Source organism: Callithrix jacchus, chromosome 22 (assembly GCF_049354715.1).
Source record: "Callithrix jacchus isolate 240 chromosome 22, calJac240_pri, whole genome shotgun sequence".
Lineage (NCBI taxonomy): Eukaryota > Metazoa > Chordata > Mammalia > Primates > Cebidae > Callithrix > Callithrix jacchus.
In genome coordinates, this window is record NC_133523.1 from 40,824,331 (window position 1) to 40,849,877 (window position 25,547).

Below are 25,547 nucleotides of genomic sequence, written 5' to 3' on the forward strand. Positions count from 1 at the left end.
TGGCCCACATGGTAAAACCCCATCTCTACTAAAAATATATAAATTAGCCAGGCACGGTAGCGTGACTGTACTCCCAGCTACTTGAGAGGCTGAGGCACAAGAAAAACTTAAATCTGGGAGGCAGAGTTGTTGTGAGCTGAGAGCATGCCACTTTACTCCAGCCTGGGCAACAGAGTGAAACTCTGTCTCAAAAAAAAAAAAAAAAAAAAAAAGACAGGCACAGTGGCTCATGCCTGTAATCGCAGCACTTTGGGAGACTGAGGCAGGTGGATCACCTGAGATCAGGAGTTTGAGACCAGCCCGACCAATATGGTAAAACCCTGTCTCTACTAAAAACACAAAAATTAGCCAGCCATGGTGGCATGCGGCTGTAGTCCCAGCTACTAGGGAGACTGAGACAGGAGAATCGCTTGAACCCAGGAGGGGGAGGTTGCGGTGAGCTGAGATCACGCCACTGGACTCCAGCCTGGGCTATAAAGCAAGACTCCGTCTCGAAAAGAAAAAAAAAAAAGATATTAGCCAGTGCTACAGTCACAAGAAGGCTTTTTTTTTTTTTCCTTTTTTTCTTTTCTGAGACAGGGTGTCACACTGTAACCCAGGCTGGCATGCAATGGTGCAATCACCCCTCAGCTTCAACCTCCAGGGCTCAAGCAATCCTCCCTCCTCAGCCTCCTGAGTAGTGGAAACTACAGGCACACACCACCACGCCCAGCTAATTTTGAAATTTTTTGGAAAGAAGAGGTCTTGCTATATTTTCCAGGCTGGCATGTGAACACTTGACTGCGGCTGAAGGATTTGTGTTCCGGGTGGCTCGCTCCTGTGGTTGGCAGATGAATGCTGGCTGGTGGCCAGAGGCCTCAGTTCCTTACCACGTGGATCTCTCCACAAGGACGTGTGAATGTCCTCATGTGGCAGCTGTTTTCCCAAAGAATGAGTGTTCCAAGAAAGAGCATGGCAGAAGCTGCTATGTCTTTTATGACCTTGCCTCAGATCTTTATGACGCTGCCGTTTCCGCAATATTCTACTGGGATCTGATCAACCCTGGCCAATGCAGGAGGCAATGCCAATGCCAGGTGAGAATCACTGGGGTCCATCTTGGAGGCTGGCTGCCACAAGTGCTCATAACAGGGGCACTTGGCTGAGTCGAACAGTTAGTGACAGCTTTCCAGAGGGGGAGACATTGAGATGAGATCAGAAGGACAAGTGGGGCTGGGCATGGTGGTGCACACGTGTAATCTCAGCTACTGGGGAGGCTGAGGCAGGAGAATCACTTGAACCCAGGAGGCAGAGGTTGCAGTGAGCTGACATAGGGCCACTACACTCCATCATGGGTAACAGAGCAAAACTCGGTCTCAAAAAAAAAAAAGCCGGTGCGGTGGCTTATGCCTCTAATCCCAGCACTTTGGGAGGCCAAGTTGGGCAGATCACCTGAGGTCTGGAGTTCGAGACCAGCCTGGACAACATGGTGAAAGCCCATCTCTACTAAAAATACAAAAATTAGCTGGGCGTGTTGGTGCGCGCCTGTAATCCCAACTACTTGGGAAGCTGAGGCAGGAGAATCCCTTGAACACAGGAAACAGAGGTTGTAGTGAGCTGAGACAGTGCCATTCTACTATAGCCTGGGCAGCAGAGCAAGTTTGTGTCAGAAAGGAAGGAAGGAAGGAAGGAAGGAAGGAAGGAAGGAAGGAAGGAAGGAAGGAAGGAAGGAAGGAAAAGTCCCAGCACTTCGACTTCACCCTGGAAGCATTTTCCTTTGAGCTGGCCATTACAATATGCTTGCCATAGGAAAAAACTGGAAAGAGATAGGATATACATCACTTGAGAGAGTCGACTAGTCCATATAAAGTCCCATAAGAAAGTATTATCCAGGGTCAGGTGTGGTGGCTCACACGTGTGCCATCATGCCTGGCTAAGTTTTGTATTTTTTGTAAAGATGGGGTTTCATAATGTTGGCCAAGCTGGTCTTGAACTCCTGACCTCAGGTGATCTGCCTGCCTCAGCCTCCCAAAGTGCTGAGATTACAGGTGTGAGCCACTGTGCCTGGCCTATCTTATTTATTTTTATTGTTGTTATTTTTATTGAGGCAGAGTCTTCCTCTGTTACCCAGGAGTGCAGTGACCTGATCATAGCTAACTGCAGCCTCAAATTCCTGGGCTCAAGCAATCCTTCTGCCTCAGCCTCCAAGTGTCTGGGACTATAGGTGTCCACCATTTTGTCTGTTAATTTAAAAATTTATTGTAGAGGCCAGGCACCATGTTTCATGCCTGTAAGCTCAACACATTAGGAAGCTGAGGCAGAAAGATCACTTGAAGCCAGCAGGAGGATCACTTGACCAGCCTGGGCATCATAGCAAGACCCTTTTTCCAAAGAAAGAGAGAGAGAGAGAGAGTGAAATAAAGAAAGAAAGAAAGGAGGAAAGAAAGCAAGCAAGCAAGAAAGAGAGAAGAAAAAAGGTGGAAATTTTATTTATTTATTTATTTATGTATTTTCCAGAGACAGGATCTGGAACTCCTCCTGGCCTCAAGTGATCCTTCTCCCTAAGCCTCTTAACATGCTGAAATTACAGTCACAAGCCAGCGTGCCCAGCCTCAATTTTAAACGTTTATAAAAATATGTTGTGGCCAGGTGCCGTGGCTCACGCCCTTATTCCTAGCACTTTGGGAGGCCAGAGCCAGTGGATTGCCTGAGCTCAGGAGTTTGAGACCAGCCTGGGCAATATGGCAAAACCCTGTCTCTATTAAAAATACAAAAAATTAACAAGGCGTGGTGACGTGCGCCTGTAGTCCCAGTTGTTCGGAAGGCTGAAGCACGTGAGAATCTCTTGAATCACGGAGGTGGTTTCAGTAAGCCGAGATCACGACACTGCACTCTAGCCTGGGCGACAGAGCGAAATTGTCTCAAAAAAAAAAGAGGTTGGCCAGGCGCGGTGACTCACATCTGTAATCCCACCACTTTGGAAAGCCAAGGTGGACGGATCACTTCATTCCAGGAGTTTGAGACCAACTGGGGCAACATGGCGAGGCCCTGTGTCTACAAAAAAACACAAAAATTAGCCGGGTGCAGTGGCGGATCCCTGTAGTCCCAGATACTCTGCAGGCTGAGATGAGAGGATCCCTTGAGCCAGGGAGGGGGTGCTTGCAGTAAGCTGTGATTGCACCACTGCACTCCAGCTTGGGCGACAGAGTGAGACCCTGTCTCAAAATATTTTTTAATATAGAGGTTTATTGTGCATTCATTCAGTAGATATTATTTAGTGTCTGTCTACTACTAAGGAAGGGGCCAAGGCACTGGGATTCTGCGGGGAATCCGAGCATCCCCGCCTCCCGTTCCTGCCTCGTGATTGGCTGCCCTTGGGCCAATGGCGGAAGAGTCCACCGCTCTGCTAGCCCCACGGCATCCTCCAGCTGCAGCTTCCCTGTTCGGTTTGCAGGCGGCGCTGTGGGCTCACTGACTCCTCGGTCACACGCAGACCTGGTCCCACCCTCTCTGATTCTTTCAGATTCTCAGGAATGAAGAGAGTGTACACCCCAGCGTCCCACCCTCTTTGCAAAATCCTTTTGTGAATTTTTCTGCCTGTGCAGGTTTCCAATACAGGTCCAGAATCCCTCGCCCGCCTCGTATCAACCAGCCCCGGCTCTCGCATAGATGTGACCTCTAGCAATTCGGACCCCTGGGGCGATGCTTGGGAAATCTTGACCGCGGCCCAAGCCGGCAGTCGGCACTTCTCTGTGTCGGTTAATTGTTTACACGGTCGTTTATTTATCCTGCAACGGAGGCTAGCCGGGTGCGCGGAGGCGGCTGCCCCCAGGGAAGCCCGCTTCCTGTGGTTGGCTTGCTCAGCTACTATCCGCCCTCTTGCGCACTGGAAAAAATTGCAAAGCTGGGAATGCACCCCCTGATGGTTCCGCTCATGCAGCAAAACAATGCCTGAGTCCCAGACTTGTGCCTGGATCCGTGCTAGAGACATCGACGATGACTGAGACAGCCCTGGCCCTGCCCTTCAGGGGCCTCGCAGTCCGATGGGAAAGACCTGTCACCAGATATGGACCACCCAAGATGGCCAGGGCTTGGACGGGAGACGTAAAGGGCTTGTGGGAGTCTGGAGGGAGCAGCTGACCCAGCCTGTCGCGTCAGAGAAGGCCTCCTGCAAGAGGGGATATCTGAGCGAGCATCTCAAAGAAGGCTAGGAGTTAGTGGACAGGACTTTGTCTCTGGCTACCATGTCCGCAGTGCCTACGATCCCCTTGTTTAGCATTAGATCCTTTTTTTTTTTTTTTTTTTTTTTTGAGATAGAGTCTCTTTCTGTTGCCCAGGCTGCAGTGCAGTGGCCCGATCTCGGCTCACCGCAACCTCTGCCTCCCAGGTTCAAGCGATTCTCCTGCCTCAGCCTCCCGAGTAGATGGGATTACAGGCGAACACCACCACACCTCGCCGATTTTTGTATTTTTAGTAGAGATGGGGTTTCATCATGTTGGCCAGGCTGGTTTTGAATTCCTGGCCTCAAGTGATCCGCCCACCTCAGCCTTCCAAAGTGCTGGGATTACAGGCCTGAGCTACAGCACCTGGGTGACTCATTCATTTTTATTTATTAACAAGTGGGCCATTTGCCAGAATTTGGAACTAGCCAGAGTCCCCTGACTTCAGAGGGTTCACACATAAAATGTTGATACCGGGAGTTTGAGACCATTTAATCTTTTTTTTTTGAGATGGAGTTTCCCTCTTGTTGCCCAGGCTGGAGTGCAATGGCACCATCTTGGCTCACTGCAACCTCCGGCTCCCGGATTCAAGCAATTCTCCTGCCTCAGCCTCCAGAGTAGCTGGGATTACAGGTGCCTGCCACCACTCTCGGCTAATTTTTTCGAATATATAGTAGAGACAAGGTTTCACCAGGTTGGCCAAGCTGGTCTCCAACTCCAGACCTCAGATGATCCACTGGCCTCGGCCTCCCAAAGAGCTGGGATTACAGGCGTAAGCCACTGCGCCCGGCCACATTTAATCTTTTTAGAGACAGGGCCTGGCTCTGTGGCCCAGGATGGAGTGCAGTGGCATGATCATAGCTCAGTGAAGCCTTGAACTCCTGGGCTCAAGTGATCTTTCCTTCTCAAAGTCCTGGGATCCCACACAGAACTTCAAACTTTGATGAAGTGCTATGAAGAATAGGTGTGTAGTAATGTGACCCAAGTATCTGGGTTTAAATCTCAAACCTGCTACTTACTAGCTGTGTAACCCCTCTACCTTATAACTTACTCATAAGGTTGTTATGAGGATTCAGTGAGTTAATAGGTCTAAAGTGCTTTTAGACTTTTGCCTAGCATGTCCAGTCATGGTGGCTCATGCCTGTAAACTCGGTGCTTTGGGAGGCTGAGGCAGGAAGCTGCTTGAGGCCAGGAGTTTGAGACCACCCTGAGCAATATAGCAAGACTCTCCCAAAAGAAAAAAAAAATGGCCAAGTGTCATGGCAAGGGCATGTAGTTCCAGATGCTCAGGAGGATTGCTTGAGCTCAGGAGGTTGAAGCTACAGTGAGCCATGACCGTTTCGCTGCACTCTAGCCTGGGCAACAGAGCAAGACCTTGTTTAAAAAAAAAAAAAAAAAAAGAAGGGCCAGGCGCCGTGGCTCAAGCCTGTAATCCCAGCACTTTGGGAGACCGAGGTGGGTGGATCACGAGGTCAAGAGATGGAGACCACCCTGGTCAACATGGTGAAACCCTGTCTCTACTAAAAATACAAAAAATTAGCTGGGCATGGTGGCACGTGCCTGTAGTCCCAGCTACTCAGGAGGCTGAGGCAGAAGAATTGCCTAAACCCAGGAGGCGGAGGTTGCGGTGAGCCGAGATCTCACCATTGCACTCCAGCCTGGGTAACAAGAGCGAAACTCCGTCTCAAAAAAAAAAAAAATCCGCAGAAAACAAGTAAAAAGAAAGTTGCGGCCAGGCTGTGACTCATGCCTGTAATCTCATCACTTTGAGAGGCCAAGGCAGGTGAATCGCTTGAGGCCAGGAGTTTGAGACCAGCCTGGCCAACATGGTGAAACCCCATCTCTACTAAAAATACAAAAATTAGCCGGGTGTGGCACCTGTAGTCCAGGCTACTCAGGAGGCTTTCAGGAGAATCGCTTGAACCGGGGAGGCGGAAGTTGCAGTAAGCAGAGATTGGGCCACTACCTCCCAGCCTGGGTGACAGAACAAGACTCCATCTCAAAAAAAAAAAAAAAATTATCGGGGTGGGGTGGTGCACGTCTGTAGTCCCAGCCATAATCTCAAAATAAAAAAATAAAAAATAAAAAAAGACTGTTGCTTGGCACAAAGTACTTATTATTATTATTTTGAGACAGTCTCACTCTGTCCTAGGCTGGAGTGCAGTGGTGTGATCTCAGCTCTCTGCAACCTCCTGGGTTCAAGCGATTCTCCTGCCTCAGCCTCCAGAGTAGCTGGGAATGCAGGCACATGCCACCATGCCCGGCTAATTTTTTGTATTTTTAGTAGAGATACGGTTTCACCATGTTAGCCAGGATGGTCTCGATCTCCTGACCTCATGGTCTGCCTGCCTGCCTCAGCCTCCCAAAGTGCTGGGATTACAGGTGTGAGCCACTGCATCCGACCTCATTTTTATTATTAAAGAATGAGGGATCAGGCCAAATCTGGGAGACTAGCCTGAGAAGGTGACTTCAAGCTGAGAGTTGAAGGGTAAATCAGAGCTGATGGGCACCCAAGCAGTTTGGGGGATCCAGAGTGAGCCCAATCATCCTTGTTCTCCAGGTGCTGCCAGTTCACAAATTTAAGATTGAAAGGACCTGGAACACTGCATAGCTGTTATAAAGACATTAATTTGAAGTAGGGGTATCAGGATTTCACTGCCCACTCTCCCCCGCACCCCTCCGTCTTTCCTGTGTTTCCTCAAGTAGTCTCAAAAATCCCTTACACACCAGGGTTTGCAATGACAGCCCATGCACTCTATTTGGCAGCCCCCACTGCTTAAAGAAAAGTTTTGTTTTTAAGTCGATAACATCTAAAAATCAGTTGAATGCATTAAAAGTGTGTGGGTTTTTTTTTTTTTTTGAGAGATGGAGTCTCCCTCTGTCGTCCAGGCTGGAGTCCAGTGGTGCAATCTTGGCTCACTGCAACCTTCGCTTCCCAGGTTAATGCGATTCTCCTGCTTCAGCCTTCCGAGTAGCCGGGATTACAAGCGCCGGGTGCCATGCTCAGCTAATTTTCTTTTCTTTTTTTTTTTTTTTTGAGACGGAGTTTCGCTCTTGTTACCCAGGCTGGAGTGCAATGGTGCGATCTCGGCTCACCGCAACCTCTGCCTCCTGGGTTCAGGCAATTCTCCTGCCTCAGCCTCCTGAATAGCTGGGACTACAGGCACGTGCCACCATGCCCAGCTAATTTTTTGTATTTTTAGTAGAGACAGGGTTTCACCATGTTGACCAGGATGGTCTCGATCTCTTGACCTCGTGATCCACCCACCTCGGCCTCCCAAAGTGCTGGGATTACAGGCGTGAGGCACCGCGCCCGGCCCAATTTTCGTATTTTTAGTAGGGACCGGGTTGCACCATGTTGACCAGGATGATCTCGAACTCCTGACTTCAAGTGATCTGCAAACCTGGACCTCCCAAAGTGCGGGGATTACAGGCTTGAGCCAATGCACCTGACCGTAAAAGTGCTACATATAAAAAAAGGTAAATGGAAACAACCTTTAATATAAAAAGCTTTATTAATGGAATGACAAGCCCACATATGTTTATGTATGAAAGCTTATAGAGTGCTTACTGCATACAATCCATGATCCCCAGAGCTTTACAGAACATAATCTACTGAATTTCCACAGCAGCCCTGCGAGGGAGGGACGATTATTATTATTTTGAGACAGAGTCTCGCTCTGTCACCCAGGCTGGAGTGCAGTGGTGCGATTTCGGCTCACTGCAACCTTTGTCTCCTGGATTCAAGCGATTCTCCTGCGTCAGCCTCCTGAGTAGCTGGGATTGCAGGCGTGCGCCACCACGCCCGGCTAATTTTTGTATTTTTAGTAAAGACGGGGTTTCACCATGTTGATCAGGCTGGTCTCGAACTCCGGACCTCGTGATCCACCTGCCTTGGCCTCCCAAAGTGCTGGGATTACAGGCGTGAGCCACCGCGCCCGGCCTATTATCCCATTTTAAAGATAAAGAGACTGATGGCAGAATTGCAAAATGTAATAGGGAACATCCCTTTTTCATGCATTCCACAAATATTGGCTTGACGCCCGGGAAGTTCATCTTCCAGGATCCATACTTCCGGAGGAGTCCCAGAGGAAACACCTCTTCAGTTCAGAGGAGTCAAGGGTGACAGCGGTGCCCTCTCCCATCACTACTATTTCCCCTTCAGGCGCCCTAACTGACATTTGATTTGCAATCATTTGCACAATGCGAAGTGACAGGCTTGAGCTGCACATAGGACCAGGCCGTCTTCCCTCTCCTGGGGAATCAGATCACAGAACCAAAAACAAGTTGTATGGACGCGCGCGTTGCCTGCAGATTTTCTTCACCGCCAAGAGAAAGAGCACGCGCTCTCCAACCCCGCCTCTTCTTCCGGGAGGACGAATTGCGGGCCTCCGATTGGGGTGAGGCGGGCCACGCCTCCTCACAATGTCCAATCAGCTCCCTCGCTGGGTGCGCTCCCTCCTCAGCCCCGCCTCACCGCCCCACGTTACGTCGCTCCTAGTGGCCTCCTCCGTTATCCCGGGGGCTGCGGCTGGCGCGGCGGCAAACCCACCTCCACTTGCTTCCCATTGGTTGGTCAGGTCCCGCGCGAGCGGGATCGCGCCCTTCGCCCCCCACCCCCAAAACCGGGCCATGCCTCTCTCCTTTGGCTTTCTCCAGGAGCCAGCGCGAGGCGGCAGATCGGCTCCTTGAGGCGCGCGCAGGGACGCGCGCTGCTCTTGCAAGCCACTGCCTCCGCCCCGCGACAGCAGCCGCGCCGGCTGGCAGCCCCCCGCGCACGCGCACTCGCCCACCCTGCTCCCTCTGCTCGTTTGCAGGTTGCCTCGCGCTCGGTCTGGCTAAGGCGGCCGCCGCAGTAGCGGCATTTTTGGGGGACGCACGCGCACTGCACCGTCCGCCGCCGTTCCTGGCCCCAGGCAGTGGCGGTGGCAGTGGGATCCCTCGGGTGCGCACACGCTCTGACCTCTCCCCATTGCCTCGCGCTGGTTGTCCCTTCGGGGCGCGCGCTCAGGGGCCGTTATACCCCTGCAACGGTCCCCGGGCCGCGCACGCGCAGTAAGGAGGGGGCACGCGCGCGGGAGCGGCCGTCGCAGGAAGGAGGCGCCGCCGCCGCCATTGCGAGGGAGGGAGGGAGCGAGCGAGGCTGGTCCGCCCTCCCCCTGGTTCCCGCCCCTCCCCCCTTCCCCTCCCCGCCCCCCGCCCCGAGGGAGAGCCGCGGCGCGGCGGGAGGAGGAGGTGGAGGAGGTGGAGGAGGCGGAGGAGGGAGCCCGCGAGGGAGGGTCTGCCCGGCCCCCCGCCGCCGGAGCCGCCGCCGCCGCCGCCTCCGCCTCGGCCGCTGCTGGACTAGGAGCAGGGGAACATGGCGCCGGGGCCCCCGTCGCCGCTGCCGGGATCCTTGAGGCCGGGGCCACGCTGAGGGCGCCCAGCTGGTGAGTGCGCGAGCTCGCGGGCCCCGGGCGGCGAGGCCGGGCGCCGCCCCGCTGCGGGGTCCAGGGGGAGGCGGGGACGGCGGGGCCCGGAGCCCGCGAACAATGGAGGAGCTGGAGGGGGAGGGGAGGAGCGGCCCCCCAGTCCCCCGGGCCCCGCGGTCCCGGACTCTTCGCGCGTCGGCCCGGCCCGTGGGGCCCTCCTGCCCTTTGGACTTGCCCCTGCCCGCCCAGCCTTGCTGTCCCCGCCGCCGCCCCCACCCCCTACCCGTTGAGATCTCGGTGTCTGCCTCGCAGCCTCCCCGACTTCAGCCAACCGGCTCCCAATTCTGCGCCCCCCTTCCCTTTTCCGCCCCTCCGTGATGCCCTTCGCTCTTCGCGGGCTCTGCACTGGCACCCGCCTTCTCACTGACCATTCTGCATCCCTGAATTGTGGCTCCCACTTTCGAGATCCTTGACCCTTCTGCCTCTTCTCGATTCTCTTCTCAACACCCTTCAGATCTGTCCTCGGCCCCTTCTTTGACCTACCTGCTATGCTATTATTACTGTCTCAGAATCTGTTGCACCTTGGGAGCTGTCCCTTTAGGACCTGCGGTTCTAACCCCTTGGAGATCCATCGGAGACCACTGTTCGGCTAAGCACTGCTGCCCCAGGTCTTCCCCTTGGACTTAATGCCGTTCCCTCGTGGGTCCTACTGCTCGAATTTCTGTCTCTGCCCTTTCAGCGTGCTGCACCCCGGAATGCCCCTTGGCTGCCTCTCTGACCCCTCCGTGCCCCAGTTCATTCCCTGGATCCCCTCGGACTTGGCTGCACCGTGCTTGCCGCCTCCACTTCTCAGCTCTTGCTCCCGTTTGCCATTCAGACCCTTTCCTCTCTTCCAGACCTTTCCGCCTCTCAGCTCTGCCCCTTGCCGGACCTCAGGTCTTGCTGCGCTCCCCTCACCTGATTGCTTTCTGACTTTGCCTTCCCGGGGAGCAGCCTCCTCCCCCTTCTCTGACTCTGCAGGTCTCCCATTTCTGCCATTCACTTAACTGATCTCTCCGTCACTCAGTCTGCCTTCAGTTTCAGCCCCAGTGTTCTCTTGCAGGTTTCCTCTCCTCCCCACCTCCTTTTTGGCACTCCTCTGAGCTACTGCATTCATTTGCTACTCCTTTCTTTGGCCTGTCTCTCCTTCGGTTCTCTGTCTAAAAACTGCTTCCTGTCCCCTCTTTGCTCCAAGTCCTCTCTTCCCCGTTTTGGCCCTTAGACGTGCCCTTTAATCTCACTGTACCCTGTTAACTCGGGCTGCATCTCCCAGACCTGCCTACCCACCCACCCCCATCCTTTTTGCACCTGCACTTTCTCCTCTTTTTTTTTTTTTTTTTTAAATTCTGCTCCATCCTCTTTATTGTAGTGTTTGCCTCCCCAGCTCTGCCCCTTTCGGAGCTGTCCACTTGCCCGCACATTTTTAGACCCGTTTTTCACTTCTCTTGCCGTTCTATCTCGGAGTGGTCCTTTAACACCGGGATTCTTATCACCGTGTCCTCCCCTCCGTTCCCTCCCGAGTCTGAGTTTTCCCCCTTGGCATTCTCTTACCCCCACCATTTTGATTCAGCCCTCAACCTTCACTGTCTGCTTTCTTTGCCCACCCTCCACTGCCCTGTCTCTTCGTGGAGTTCTTACTCTAATTCTGACATTAAGATGTCTTCTTAATCATCCTTTCCTATGTATCCCGGCCCCCCCCCACCGCCCTTTTGGAGCTGCCTCAGCGCTGTGATAGATTCTCACTCCCTTTTGATGTCCCTTTCCCAATTCTGTTTCTCCTTGACTTGTTACCTTCCTCACCTTTTTTTTCTTTCCCCTGTATCCTGCCAGGCTTCTCTTCCCGTGTAGTTCCTATTAGACCTGCTTCTCGCAGCTCACCTGTGGCCCACCCATTCCCCATAGAGCTCTTCCCCTTTCAGGCTTGTCTTTCTCTGTTCTCCATCCCTCTGCTGCAGAGGCCAAGAGACTAGATTGGGCCTTAGGTTCTCCAGGCTCTGAGACTGCAGATTCTCTCTCTGCACCCTAACCCTGAGGGTTCTATCCCCAGGGATCCTGGGAGATCTGGGTAAATAGGTGGGGATTGGTTGATTGTTACTGCTCTCTGGAGTCTGGGAGTGTCTCCCCCATTTCTCCCACTTCTACCAAGGTTAGTAGTGTGGAGGGAGGTAGCACTCTTTCCGTTGCCCCATTTTCTTTCCTCTGCTGTTTGCTCTCCCCCTTCCGTTCTCTGGGCTTTGCAGCTTTGTGTCCTTTGGAAAAGGGAAATGCAGCTGCTCACAGATCTTTCTTCTCTTTCTCACTTTCCCTCTTTCCGTCTCTGAGCCATTGCATCCACCCTCTCTCCCCTTCCACCTCTAAGCCAGCACCCCTAGGAGTGTACTTTTTTATTTTTTCTTCCCAGCTAACAAGTCATTTTGTTTTTCCTCTGCTGGGTAAATGCCAGTGTGCCCGTTCTTAAATTCTCCAGATCCCGCCAGGGGTTATGGCCACACTTGGACCTAGCGGGAAGCCACTTGCCTTCCCTAATGGCCTCTGTTTTGCAGTGTGGCCTTGGGGGAGGGGATGGGAAGGTGGGCTTATTTCTTTTCCACCTCTGCCCCTGGGAAGGCTCCAGCTTCCTGGTCTTCAAAATGGTGAGGGCTTGGGTTTGGAAAGCACTTTGCGGTTGTTTGTTGAAAGAGAGAGTGCCAAGTGTCACTCAGATTTCTGCCCTCTGGTATTGCAGGCACTCCCTGCCACAGGAGCTGAGTGCCTCTGGGCAGATCCGTGCTAGATTCTGGGGCTCATTCGTGTACAAGGGGTGTGTGGGTGGGCCCTGACATTCCTTAAGGTTTTTGAGTGACCTGATTTGGTAGAGTTAGAAAGGGGTGCCAGGAACTGGCGGATGTGATTGGGTTTCTAGTCTTATTATCTGAGAAATTTGTCTGAGCTACTGTTCCTGAGCTACTTTCTTTGGTGACTGTATGGTTGGGCTGGGGTTTAGGAAGTTCATTCAGGTCACTCAAAAAAGCCGGGCTCATGTAGGGAAGTTCATTCAGGGGTAAAGGTGGTTTTTACAGAAAATCCGGCTAACCGTTTTCTTCCTTAACTTGGGAGAGGGGATCATTTGCATGTTCTAGGTTTATTTATTTTATTTCCTGGTTTTTTCCCCTGCTGTGGCCTAGGGCCGTCGTATGTTGAAGTAGCACTTACTGGAAGGACTTTCCTAACTTAGCTGTGATCACACTTGGTTTATTTTAGCACTTACTTAGAAATGATCCTGTGGGACACACTGGAAATAAAAAGCATTCACTGTCATGTACAGAGTTGGACCATTCACTCGTGAAATGTTAGGGCATTTGTATATGAGACAGTGAAGAGGGCTGATAGTAGATCTCTGTGGCTCCTTGAACTTTTTTAAATGTTTCTGACAGAATCTGGTAATTTTAATGATCTGTGTATAGCATGGGCTTTCACCATTATTGACTTAAAGATTTTTGGTTCATTTTCGTTGGTGAATCTCTAGCCTTGTGTATCATGATTAATTTCCTAATTAGAGTTTGTTACCCATGTTGATATCAATATTTGTTTTTTATTCTTAATGTGGAAGTGACAGATAATTAAGAATAAAAACAACGGTGTATGCAGTACTGCTTAAATGCGTGTCCCAGAGTTTTAACCTCATTGGCAGCATAAAAAGGTCCTGCATGCCCAAAGCCTAAGTTTACATAATAGGGGAGAGAGGAGACAGAATAAAGAGCTGAAGTCAGGGGTTGGCAGGTGAGGGAGAAATCAAAGAGCAGCAGCAACAGGAGCTAAGCTGGTAACCACCTAAGCTGGTAACTGATGTTCTTAAAGACTGTCAGATTTCTCTGAGGTTAGCAGAGGCCCCAGCCCCAGCGTTGACATTTGCTTTCATGATGGATTGGATGCTACAGAAGTGTGAGGTGGTATCCTTGGCCTTCTGGCACAGTTAATGTGCCATTTGGAGTGGGGGACTGGAGTAGGACATGGTGGTAGACAACTGCTTTCAACGTAGTAACAAGTTTTCAAGGGCTCTTGCCCTGCCTAGAAAATCTTTGTAAAGACTTGTAGAAACTGATCGGATCAAAGTTCCTCACTTCCATCATCTTGTTTTCAACTAACCTTTTTCTGGCCGTGTCTTCCCCCTCACCCCCCGCCCTTTTACTTGCCCCCCATTTTCCTTGGCATGATGAGGGTCGACGCATTTAGGACAATGACAAATCAGAAAATGTTCATTCTTCTTAATCCAGATGAGAAGTTGGAAGAAGTCGTCCATGTGCAGATTCATGGGCAGATCCATGGACCTGATGGTGACTTGTGGCAAAGGACACAGCCTGGGAGGGGGCGAGGGCTGCACAAGTGACAGTAAACTGTAGCCTAATAGATGTTTGATGAGTCTGCATGTGAGGAGGTGATACCTCAGGTCAATAGAGCTAGAGATTGAAAAGATGGGAGTGGTGATTCTTCTCCATCTAGTCTGGTCTGCTTCCCATCTTTGGTCCACTGTGGTCTCCTGAGAGGTGTTAGACCCCAATCAGGGTCTTCCTGTGATCTGCTGTGACTATTGTCAGTCACCACCTGGCAGTCTAAACAGTGTCTTGATTTACACAGTCATCGTGGCTTTTTTGTTTTTTTGAGATGGAGTTTCTCTCTTGTTGCCCAGGTTGGGGTGCAGTGGTGCGATCTCGGCTCACTGCAACCTCTGCCTCCCAGGTTCAAGCAATTCTCCTCCCTCAGTCTCCTGAGTACCTGGGATTACAGGCATGTGTCACCACTCCAACCTAATTTTTGTGTTTTTAATAGAGATGTGGTTGACAATGTTGGCCAGGCTGGTCTTGAACTCCTGATCTCAAGTGATCCACCCGCCTCGGCCTCCCAAAGTACTAAGCTTACAGGCGTGAACCACTGTGCCTGGCCTGTTTTTTACTTTAAAAAAAAAAATTCTTATTATTCATCACAGCACTATCCATGTAGTCCATTTGGTAAAATTTCTTTTTCTTAATATATGAAATAGGTTAAATTGAGATTCTTTGCGTGAAGAGAGAAGGTGACTAGCAGAAGTACCTCCTTTGATGCCTTGGATCATTGGAACTCAGTGTGAAAATCAGTGCCTAGTCCAGCCTCCTCATTTACAGATGGAGAAATGGAAGGCTGGCATAGGGCATTGTGACAGGCTTCCTGCCACAGCAAAGTGCTAGACTTATATAAGGGCAGGGACCTGCCTTCTGATCTAGCCCTTGTTCTAATTAGTTGGAACTTTGAACAAATTGCTTTGCCTCTCTGGGCTTCATCTTCCTACTCTGAAGTCTAGTGTGCTGTCCAGGTCTGATTGTAGGTGCTTGTTGTTCTGGGTCAATTACCAAGTTAGAGCTGGGGCTTAGGACTAAGCTCCTGTTGCTGCTGCTCTTTGATTTCTCCCTCACCTGCCAACCCCTGACTTCCTGTCATCAAGTCCTGGATAGGGGGCTCTTTCTCTGAGAGATGCAGTAATATGAACTGAATTACCCTTGTTGTATACTTTTTCAGATATAAAACAAACACTATCTGTATTTCAAGCATTCACATGGAAATTACTTTATAATTTAGGGGGATGGGGTTATCCAGTTTATATTATCTGCATAGCTAAAACCGTATACCTCTTTTAAAAACAATATGGAATTTTTTAAGCTGCGTCATTGTTGACCTAGGCTTTCAAATAGCAATGGTCTGAATAGCACTTGTATTGCTGGTATTAAGAAATGCAAACAAATAATTCATGTTCTTCTTCCTGAAAGTTTATTTCTATTTAACTTTTCGTACAGTGCTTTATCAGGCTTCATCTCTGAATAATTCTTGAAGATAATTTTTGGCATCTGTCAATCCAGTTTTCATTTATTTGCTTCTCTGCTATAGAGAAATCCTCTGACGTTGATATGTTAGCAGAGAACCAGATACTTTCAGCCATGAAGCATCATTACAGGAAAGTAAGATACAGACTCGCCTGTCTCTCTCATCTTCCTTTATTGGAATGGACATTCTCTTTTTATGCACCGTGCAGCAGTTGTGACTGTCGTATTCTATATCTGCAGGTCTTTCCTGCCTCTCTTGCTCTCCTCGTATCTCTGCATTCCCTTGTCCTGGCCACTGTAGTAAATTAGTGATTGAATTTGAACAGTTGAGAGGCGGCTTCCTGTGATGTAAAGAACATTGAGGACACCTGGGTCCTAGCCCTAGCCCTGCCATTTCTAGCTGTGTGACTAGCCAAATCATTTTCATTTCTCTGGACTGCCGTTCCTTCATTTGAAAAATGAAGGGATTATACTGGTTGGTTCCCATTCTGCCTTATTTTGTGGCTAATACTTGATTGTCATCTCTCTCTAGATAGTAAACTCCTGAGGATGAGGAGTCTCTCGTATTATCTTTGATTTCCCACCATATCTAGCAAAATACCTTGTACTTGGTAGGCCCCCATTACATCCTTGTTGATAGAAGATAAGCAGGTCCCAAAGTCTTTTTTTTTTTTTACATGTTTATACCAACTGTAATGGCCATTTGCAGGCTTTAAACTCTTAGAGGGCATGCTTTCCTGGTCAGCCCTTTTAAAACATTTATTTATTTATTTATTTATTCCCCCAAGACAGAGTGTGGAGTACAGTGGTGCAGTCTCATCTCACTGCAACCTCCACCTCCTGGGTTCTAGCAATTCTCGTGCCTCAGCCTCCCGAGTAGCTGGGATTACAGGCACATGCCCACCATGCCCATCTGATTTTTATATTTTTAGCAGAGACAGAGTTTCGCCATGTTGGCCAGGCTGATCTTGAACTCCTGACCTCAGGTGATCCACCTGCCTTAGCCTCCCAAGGTGCTAGGATTACAGGTGTGAGCTACCACGCCTGGCCCTGGTGAGCCTTTAATCTGCATACTTATTGATCATGATGACACAGTTAATAAGTAGTAAGGCAGTGTTATGAATCCAGATCTGTCTGATTTCAAAGTTTGTGTTTAATTGGCTACATTGCCTCTCTCAGTATAAGAATAAGCATAGTTCATCACCTTAAGGAATTTCTAGTCAGTTGTAAACAATTAACTATATAGGGTGAAGGGAAGTATATGTTGAATAGACTATTCTGATTAATGTCTGGCTTCTTGGGACACAGTCCTGTATTAATAGTCTTGAAGATTTTCATACTCAGAGATTTGAGCACACAGTAGGTTCCAAATCATAGTATTTTGAAAAGAATCTTGCCTTTTAGCCAGCATTTTGGAAAAGTTAAGCATTTTATTTCTGACCTGAATTCAAACACAGGTGTAACAAAACTAGGTGTAAGTAAACTAGTCTAACAGGAAGAAGAGAGAGATGTTTGGTCATGTAATGACTCCTCAAATCTACATTTTTTTCAGCAAGTAGAAAAGTATTTGGGTAGCTACAAATTGAGAGATTTTTCTTAGGCAACTAAAATATAGATAGAATATATACAGCTACAATTTGTCAATTTATAATTTAAAAATAATTTTAAAAAGAAACATACAGATAGAAATACATTTTTCCTCTTGAGTTATTTATGTGGAGCTCACTATGATACTTTTTTTTTTTGAGATGTAGTTGTGCTATGTCACTCAGGCTGGAGTGCAGTGGCGCAATCTCAGCTCACTGCAACCTCCATCTCCCAGGTTTAAGTGATTCTCTTGCTTCAGCCTCTCAAGTAGATGGGATTACAGGCACCACCAGTAGCCTGGCTAGTTTTTGTATTTTTAGTAGAGATGGGGGTTTCACCATGTTGGCCAGGCTGGTCTCAAACTCCTGACCTCCTGTGATCCACCCTCCTTCGCCTCCCAAAGTGCTGGGATTACAGGTGTGGCCACTAGGCTGGCCATGATACTTCATTTTAGTAACTTTTTGCATTAAAAAAAAAAAAGTTAGTGTGAAAGTATGCTGATTAGTTACAGCGAATAGCCTCCTGAGGTATATATATATATATACTTGGCCAGGCATGATGGCTCACGCTTGTAATCGTTGGGAGGCCAAGGTGGACAGATCATCTAAACAACTAACCCCCAGAGGTTAAGGCTCCAGTGAGCCATGATTGCGCCGCTGCAGTCCTGCCCGGGCGATGGAGTAAGATCTTGTCTCAAAAAAAAAAAAAAATTATATATACGTGTGTGTGTATATGTGTACATCTATATATATATATTTGCATTGTGTGTGTGTGTGTGTAATTGCGATGTACTTATTCCCCACTTTCATTTAAAAGAAAGGTCAAAACTGTGACTTTATCTTTTGCAGCCTGCACTACTTAGGAATGAGACAAAGGAAAATGATTGCCATTAATTGCTATGGGCAATTAAAAAGAGTTCTTTGTTCAGTAACAAATTGATTGTGTACAAATGAAAGTCAGCACTGCATTAATACAAGATTATTAGATTCTCGAAATCTGCATCTTCTGCTAGAGTAGCTTTCACTTCAAGGGAATGATTTCACTGGGAATAGCACACCTAAATGACCGGTGATTAACATGTATCACTAGGTCCTTATTTTTCAAAAATGCCTGTTAACTTTGTAGGTTAGAGGCTGGTGGATGCTGCTTTTATGTAACCTTTTTAATGGCCTGAAATCACTGTATAGTTTTTTTTTTTTTTTAGAGATGGAGTTTCGCTCTTGTTACTCAGGCTGGAGTGCAATGGCGCAATCTTGGCTCACTGCAACCTCCGCCTCCTGGGTTCAGGCAATTCTCCTGCCTCAGCCTCCCGAGTAGCTGGGATTACAGGCACGCGCCACCACGCCCAGCTAATTTTTGTATTTTTAGTAGAGACGGGGTTTCACCATGTTGACCAGGATGGTCTCGATCTCTTGACCTCGTGATCCACCCACCTCAGCCTCCCAAAGTGCTGTGATTACAGGCTTGAGCCACCGCGCCCGGCCTCTCTGTATAGTTTTTTAATGCTGCCAACATAGAAGAAATTTCTTCCTCTGATTGGTCAGTCAGTTGAGGAATATAGATACAATCTTTGATAAATGAAGAAAAAGGGAAAAAGACTCCTGGCTGCTGTGAAGTAGGTCTTGGCTGTTGGCATGTACCTAGTAGTAGTCACTCAGTAACCACAAAGGCTTAAAAAAATAGCAGCATTAGCTAAAGCAGTTGTGATTTGGTCTTACGTATATACAAGGTGTATACATTTTCTTCTGTACAAATCCTCTTTTAAGTTTTTTCTTAGAAAATCAAGGTATAGCCGGGCACAGTGGCTCATCCTGTAATCCCAGCACTTTGGGAGGCTGAGGCGGGTGGATCACGAGGTCAGGGGTTCGAGACCAGCCTGACCAACATGGTGAAACCGTCTCTACTTAAAAAAAAAATAGAAAAATTAGCCAGGCATGGTGGCTCACACCTGTAATCCCAGCTACTTGGGAGGCTGAGGCAGGAGAATTGCTTGAACCCAGGAGGTGGAGGTTGCGTTGAGCCAAGAGCATGCCATTGCACTCCAGCCTGGGTGACAGAGCAAGACTCTGTCTTAAAAAAAAAGAAAATAAAAGAAAATTAAGTTATAGACTGGGCGCAGTGGCTCACATCTGTAGTCCCAGCACTTTGGGAGGCTGAGGCGGGAGGATTAGCTGAAGTCGAGAGTTCAAGACCAGCCTTACCAACATGGAGAAATCTTGTCTCTATTAAAAATACAAAATTAGCTGAGTGTGGTGGCACATGCCTGTAATCCCAGGTACGCGGGTCACTGGGGCAGGAGATTGCTTGAACCGGTTGTGGTGAGCCAGGATCGCGTCATTGCATTTCAGTTTGGGCAACAAGAAGGAAACTCCATTTCAAAAAAAAAATTAAGGTATAATCTACATGTAGAAAAGTACATAAATCTTAATGTACATTTCTGAATTTTTTGCACATTGTTCAGCCCCTTTTTCATGTGAAGGGGCATAATTCCCTTTCCTACGTAGTTCTTACTACACTGAAAATTATTTGAGAGTCTCTATATACAGCACTTCAATTATTACTCTATGTTGAATATATAAATGTGAACATGCAGGATATTTCTTTTTTTCTTTGAGATGGAGTCTCACTCTGTCGCCCAGGCTGGTATGCAGTGGTGCAATCTCAGCTCACTGCAACCTCCACCTCCTGGGTTCAAGTGATTCTCCCACCTCAGGCTTCAAAGTAGGGGGGATTACAGGCGCCCGCCACCACACCCGGCTCATTTTTGTATTTTTAGTAGAGATGGAGTTTCACTATGTTGGATCAGGCTAGTCTCAAACTCCTGGCCTCAGGTGATCCACCCACCTTGGCTTCCCCAAAATATTGGGATTACAGGTGTGAGACACCAAGCCTGGCCCATCTAGGATATTTCCAACTTTACCTGTCTGGGCAAGGTCACATACCTGATAAAGAATGGGATAACAGTGATTTCATTGTATAAATTATCAACAAGTGTGATAGCGTTCTTTTAACAACAGATCTTTTCTACTTGTGTTGTAATTCCAGACTATTTTGGTCTCTGTTTGCTGGAAATTAAAAAAAAAATAGTGGTCACTGCTGGCGAGAGTGAAATGGGACTGGTATTGAAACTGCCATTAGGCTGGTAAACTGGTGTGAACTTTCTGGAAAGTAGTTTGGCAGTGTTTTGTTTGCTTGTTTTTTGAGATGGAGTCTCGCTTGGTCACCCAGGCTGAAGTGTAGTGACATGATCTCAGCTCACTACAACCTCTTCCTCCCAGGTTCAAGCAATTCTGCCTCAGCCTCTGGAGTAGCTGGGATTATTAATGCCTGCCACCATGCCCAGCTAATTTTTGTATTTTTAGTAGAGATGTGGTTTTAATATGTTGGCCAGGCTGGTCTCAAACTACTCACCACATGTGATCCACCTGCCTTGGCCTCCCAAAGTGCTGAGATTACTCGCGTGAGCCACTACTCCTGCCCAGCAGTGTTTTAAGACACACAGAGGCTGGGTGCAGTGGCTCACACCTGTAATCTCAGCGTTTTGGGAGGCTGAGGTGGGCGGATCACCTGAGGTCAGGAGTTCAAGACCAGCCTGGCCAACATGGTGAAAGCTTGTCTTTAAAAAAAAAAAAAAAAAAAAAAAAAAAAAAGACACATAGAACCCTTGATCTACTTATAAGAATCTATGGGGGCTGGGTGCTGTGGCTCATGCCTGTAATCCCAGCACTTTGAGAGGCCTACGTGGGCAGATCACCTGAGGTCAGTTTGAGATCAGCCAGGCCAACATGATGAAACTACGCCTCTACCAAAAATAGAAAAATTAGCCGGGCGTTGTGGCTGGTGCCTGTAATCCCAGTTACTTGGGAGGCTAAGGCAGGACAATCACTTGAACCCGAAAGGCGGAGGTTGTAGTGAGAGATCTGATCGTGCCACTACATTCCAGTCGGGGCGACAAAGCAAGACTCTGTCTCAAAAAAAAAAAGGAATCTATAGGGACCCAGAAATAGAGATGTGAGTCAAGATTATATACAAAAGAGATGTCAACTATGTTAACTGTAGGGATGCTTATAAATTAAAGAAAAAAAAAAAAGCGAAACAATCTAAATGTTTTTACCTTAGGGGAGTGGTTTGCTTTATGTAAGGTTATGGAATCATTTAAAAAAGTAGGATATAGAACTGTTACAGCATGAGTCCAGTTATTTTAAAATATATGTGCAAAAGTGGAAGAAATATGCTGAAGTATTGTTACTTAACTGTTGTAGGATTATGGATGATTGTAACTTTTTAAAAAATTTTCCCAAGCTTTCTACAATGATCTTACTATTTCTGATTCAACGGAAGAGAAGATTAAACAAGATTTTTTTTTTGTAGTGTGGTATAAACAAATGAAGGAAAAATTGAGTCGAAAAGCAAGAAATTAGTCATGGTAACATCTGTTGGACTCTAGTACCTTTCTTAGAGAACAGTCAAATTAATTACTAATAATATTGCCAAGTACTAACAGTGATCTGTTTGTTACATACCAGAAGACTACAAAATGTTACCTCATACTGTCCTCAAAATAACCCTCTGGGGTAGGTGGTATCTCACCTTCTAGAGGCGGACCAAGGTTCCAGCGAGGGGACTTGACCGAGGCCACATGGCTTGTCGATATCCAAAGCAGTCTGGCCGTGAGTCTCTGCTCTCTACTGCCTTCTCTGGCCGACTTTGCACTTTCTAGAACGCTTTCCCACAGTGTGATCTCAGCCCAGAGATGAAGAGAATTCAAGTCTACTGCATGGTCAGTAGGTAGAGCTGAATCCCGGGTTCTCTTTGAACAAAGTTCCCCACTAGCCCCTGAGGTGTGCTTGTTTTAAGAGAAAGGAGTGGGCCAGGCACGGTGGCTCACGTCTGTTGTGGGGCTGAGGTGGGCGGATTATTTGAGGTGAGGAGTTCAAAGCTAGCCTAGCCAACATGGTGAAACCCTGTCTCTACTAAAAATACAAAAAAAAAAAAAAAAAGCCAGGCATGGTGGCAGGTGCCTGTAATCCCAGCTAACTTGGGAGGCTAAAGCAGGAGAATTGTTTGAACCTGGGAGGCAGAAATTTCATTGAGCTGAGATTGCGCCACTGCACTCCAGCCTGGGCAACAGAGCAAGACTCCGTCTCAAAAAAAAAGAGAAAGGATCATTGGTTAAAGTCAGGAATAGCTATGAAATTGGTTATCTGTTCCCTCTTAATGGGCCAAAAACATTTTAATAGGGTTAAAATTTATTTGATATTTAAACTATTAAATTTTTTTCCCAAACTTCTATTTTGAAGTCCTGTCTTGAATTAATTTTATTTAAATATTTAAATAATTTAGCAGTAAGTCTAGTAAGCAGAAGAGGGAACAAACTAAATCTTTGTAGTTCCAGAGGATAGACGGAGACATCTGGGTGTCCACAAGGTTTAAAGTGCGCAAAGTATGCCTCCTCAGGATTTATATGCCGTTTATAAAACAAAAGCAATTCTTCCCTTACAGGTAACACAAGGAACACTGTGTTTCTTTAGCAGAAAGTAAAAAATTTAGAAGGCCAGTGGCCTGATTATTTTTCCTTGATCTTATCTTAAAGAATTATGTGTGACTAAGCATTTCAGTGCAAGAATGCATTGACTAGGAAGACAGATTTCATCTTATTATGAGAAGAACTTTTTTTTTTTCCAAGACGGGGTTTCACCATGTTGGTCAGGCTGGTCTTGAACTCCCGACCTCAGGTGATCTGCCTGTCTTGGCCTCCAAAGTGCTTGGATTACAGGCATGAGCCACTACGCCCTGCCGAGAAGAACTTTTAAAGAAAACAATTCAAGCTCATGTTTTGTCTTTTGTTTGTTTGTTTGTTTGTTTGTTTGTTTGTTTTGAGTTCGAATCTCACTCTGTTGCCCAGGCTGGAGTGCAGTGGCATGATCTTTGGCTCACTGCAACCTCCACCTCCCGGGTTCAAGAAATTCTCCTGCCTCAGCCTCCCGAGTAGCTGGGATTACAGGCGCCCGCCACCATGCCCATCTAATTTTTGTATTTTTAGTAGAGATGGGGTTTCACCATATTGGCCAGGCTGGTCTTGAACTCCTGACCTCATAGTCCACCTGCCTCAGCCTCCTAAAGTGCTGGGATACAGTTGTGAGCCACCGCGCCCGGCCCTTTTGTCTTGAATATGCAATAATTTTCAAGTTTACCGCATTCAGTTTTGTTGTTATTTAACAAGATGTCTACACATATATCTATGAAATGTTTGCTTACTGATCATTCTTTCTGTTGTTGAGGAGAGTAACAGACCTTCACTGCAAGGAGGTTGACGTTCAGGCATCAGGAAGAAATTGCAAAATAAAGCGCTTTGGATGCTCTGTGAGATTTTTGTCTTTTGTTCCTCCATTTGTTCTGTGACATCACCTAGAACATGACCTGACAGGTCAATATGAGCTCAGTCTTGGATGGATAAAGGTATGAGTTTCTGAGTGAGAGAGCCCTAGAAAAGATGAAGTATCTCATCTTTCAGTCTTCAGATTCTTGGGATTCTTCATGCTGTGTAGAGGAAAGAAACTTTTCTGTTGTTTTCATTTGCATCTTACCAACTTTGTGACTTAGGACGAGTCATTTATTCTTATTTTGAGTTATTTTGTCTATAAAATGGGCTTAAATACCTGTTCTGCTTGCCACAGTCTTTATTTGTATTTTTTGAGAACTAACTGCCAAGAGTTCACATAGCTTTAAAGTTGGTAACCTTTTAGTTTGCTGGGAGAATGAAAGAGAACAATTAGGTAATTAAAATGTTCATGTTCGGGTAAGCGAGCATGTTAGAGGGCTGCACAGGCGGCATGATGAAGTTTTCGATCAGTGGAGCAGCACATGCCATCGATTTATCTCTTGGTCTTTGTAAAACTTGTAATTTGCCCCTAGGTGGCACATAGTTTGAAGGTCTTATCAGAAAGTGTCTCATACATGTAAATGTTAACACCAGGTCATAGGCTAAATAGCGGGTCGTAGGCTCAATAGTGGGTCGTAGGCTCAATAGCGGGTCGTAGGCTCAATAGCGGGTCATAGGCTCAATAGCAGTTGTCCACATTTGTTGAGGTATTCTTTTTCTCATCACCATGCATGGCCTGGGTCTCAGTCCCACCTCTTAACCTGCTCTACACCCTCTGACAAGGCCCTTTAAACTCTTGGTGCCTTAGGCACCTTGTCTATTAAAAAGGAGAATATAGTAGTTTTTACCCACAGTCACTGTGCTAGTTAATATGCTTAGTATATGTCATTATTAGTGCTCCGCTATCTGGACCTGACTTTAAAAATGTTTTTTTATTTTTGAGACAGGGTCTCGCCCATGGTCCATGGAGTGCAGTGGCGCGATCACACCTTCCTATAGCCTTACCTCACAGGCTCAAACAGTCGTCTTGCCTCAGCCTCTGAGTAGCTAGTTGGGACCACAGGGGTACATGTGCCACCATGCTCAGCTAATATTTAAAATTTTTTAATTTTTTGTAGAGACAGGGCTTGCTGTGTTGCCCAGGCTGGTCTTGAACTCCTAGGCTGAAGCCTCCCTTTTCAGCCTCCCAAAGCACTGGGATTACAGGTGTGAGCAGCTGCACCTGGCCAGATTTGGCTTTAATAGACCAGCTAAACATAACTCGGAGTTGGTGTGGGATTAGTTCCAGACTACTGTAATAAAGCAGATAAGGCAATAAAGCCAGTCACACAAATTTTTTGGTTTCCCAGGGCATATAAAAGCTGTTTTGGCTGGGTGCAGTGCCTGTGATCCCAGCACTTTGGGAGGCCGAGATGGGCAGATCACAAGGTCAAGGGATCGAGACCATCCTAGCCAACATAATGAATCCCTGTCTCCACTAAAAATACAAAAATTAACTGGGCATGGTGGCACATGGCTGTTGTCCCAGCTACTCAGGAGGTTGAGACAGGAGAATCACTTAAACCTGAGACGCGGAGGTAGCAGTGAGCTGAGATCATACCACTGCACTCCAGTGGCAATAGAGCGAGACTCCATCTCAAAAACAAACAAAAATTAGCTGGACTTGATGGCACAAGCCTGTAATCCCAGTTGCTCAGGAGGCTAAGGCAGGAGAATCGCTTGAACCCAGGAGGCAGAGGTTTCAGTGAGCCACTATCACGCCATGCACTCCAGCCTGGGCAACAAACAAGAAGGAAACTTTTTTCTGTTTTCACAGAGATGGAGTTTCGCTGTGTTGGCCAGGGTGGTCTCAAACTCTTAGCCACGTGATCTGCCCGCCTCAGCCTCCCAAAGTGCTGGGTTTATACGTGTGAGCCACCTTGCCCAGTTCCCCCAGCTTCCTTTTCTTTTCAAGAGGAGGTCTTATTTATTCTGTTGCCCAGCCTGGAGTGCAGTGGTGTGGTCATGGCTCATTGAAGCCTCAGCCTCCTGGGCTCAGGTGGTTCTCTGGCCTCAGCCTCCTGTAAAAATATGTTATTGCTTAAAAAATGCTGGTGATCAT

At 47.7% G+C, this 25,547-nt stretch overlaps 1 protein-coding gene and 1 long non-coding RNA gene across 4 annotated transcripts in view; one reads left to right on the forward strand and one right to left on the reverse strand.

The window, feature by feature from the left end:
- Window positions 1-9,310: 9,310 nt before the first annotated feature.
- The window catches only part of ARHGAP35 (Rho GTPase activating protein 35), a 135,255-nt gene continuing 119,018 nt past the window's right edge, over window positions 9,311-25,547 (forward strand). For all 3 annotated transcript variants that reach the window (XM_054250105.2, XM_008988276.5, XM_078360212.1), the window contains exon 1: window positions 9,311-9,625. The gene's annotated coding sequence lies outside the window, so the exon portion shown is untranslated. The remainder of the gene's footprint in view (window positions 9,626-25,547) is intronic.
- On the reverse strand, window positions 9,898-23,568 carry LOC118150240 (uncharacterized). Its single transcript, XR_004738249.3, has 3 exons — window positions 23,323-23,568; window positions 21,655-21,837; window positions 9,898-15,818 (listed from the first exon to the last, which is right to left on the reverse strand). It is a non-coding gene; the product is annotated as an uncharacterized LOC118150240 (long non-coding RNA).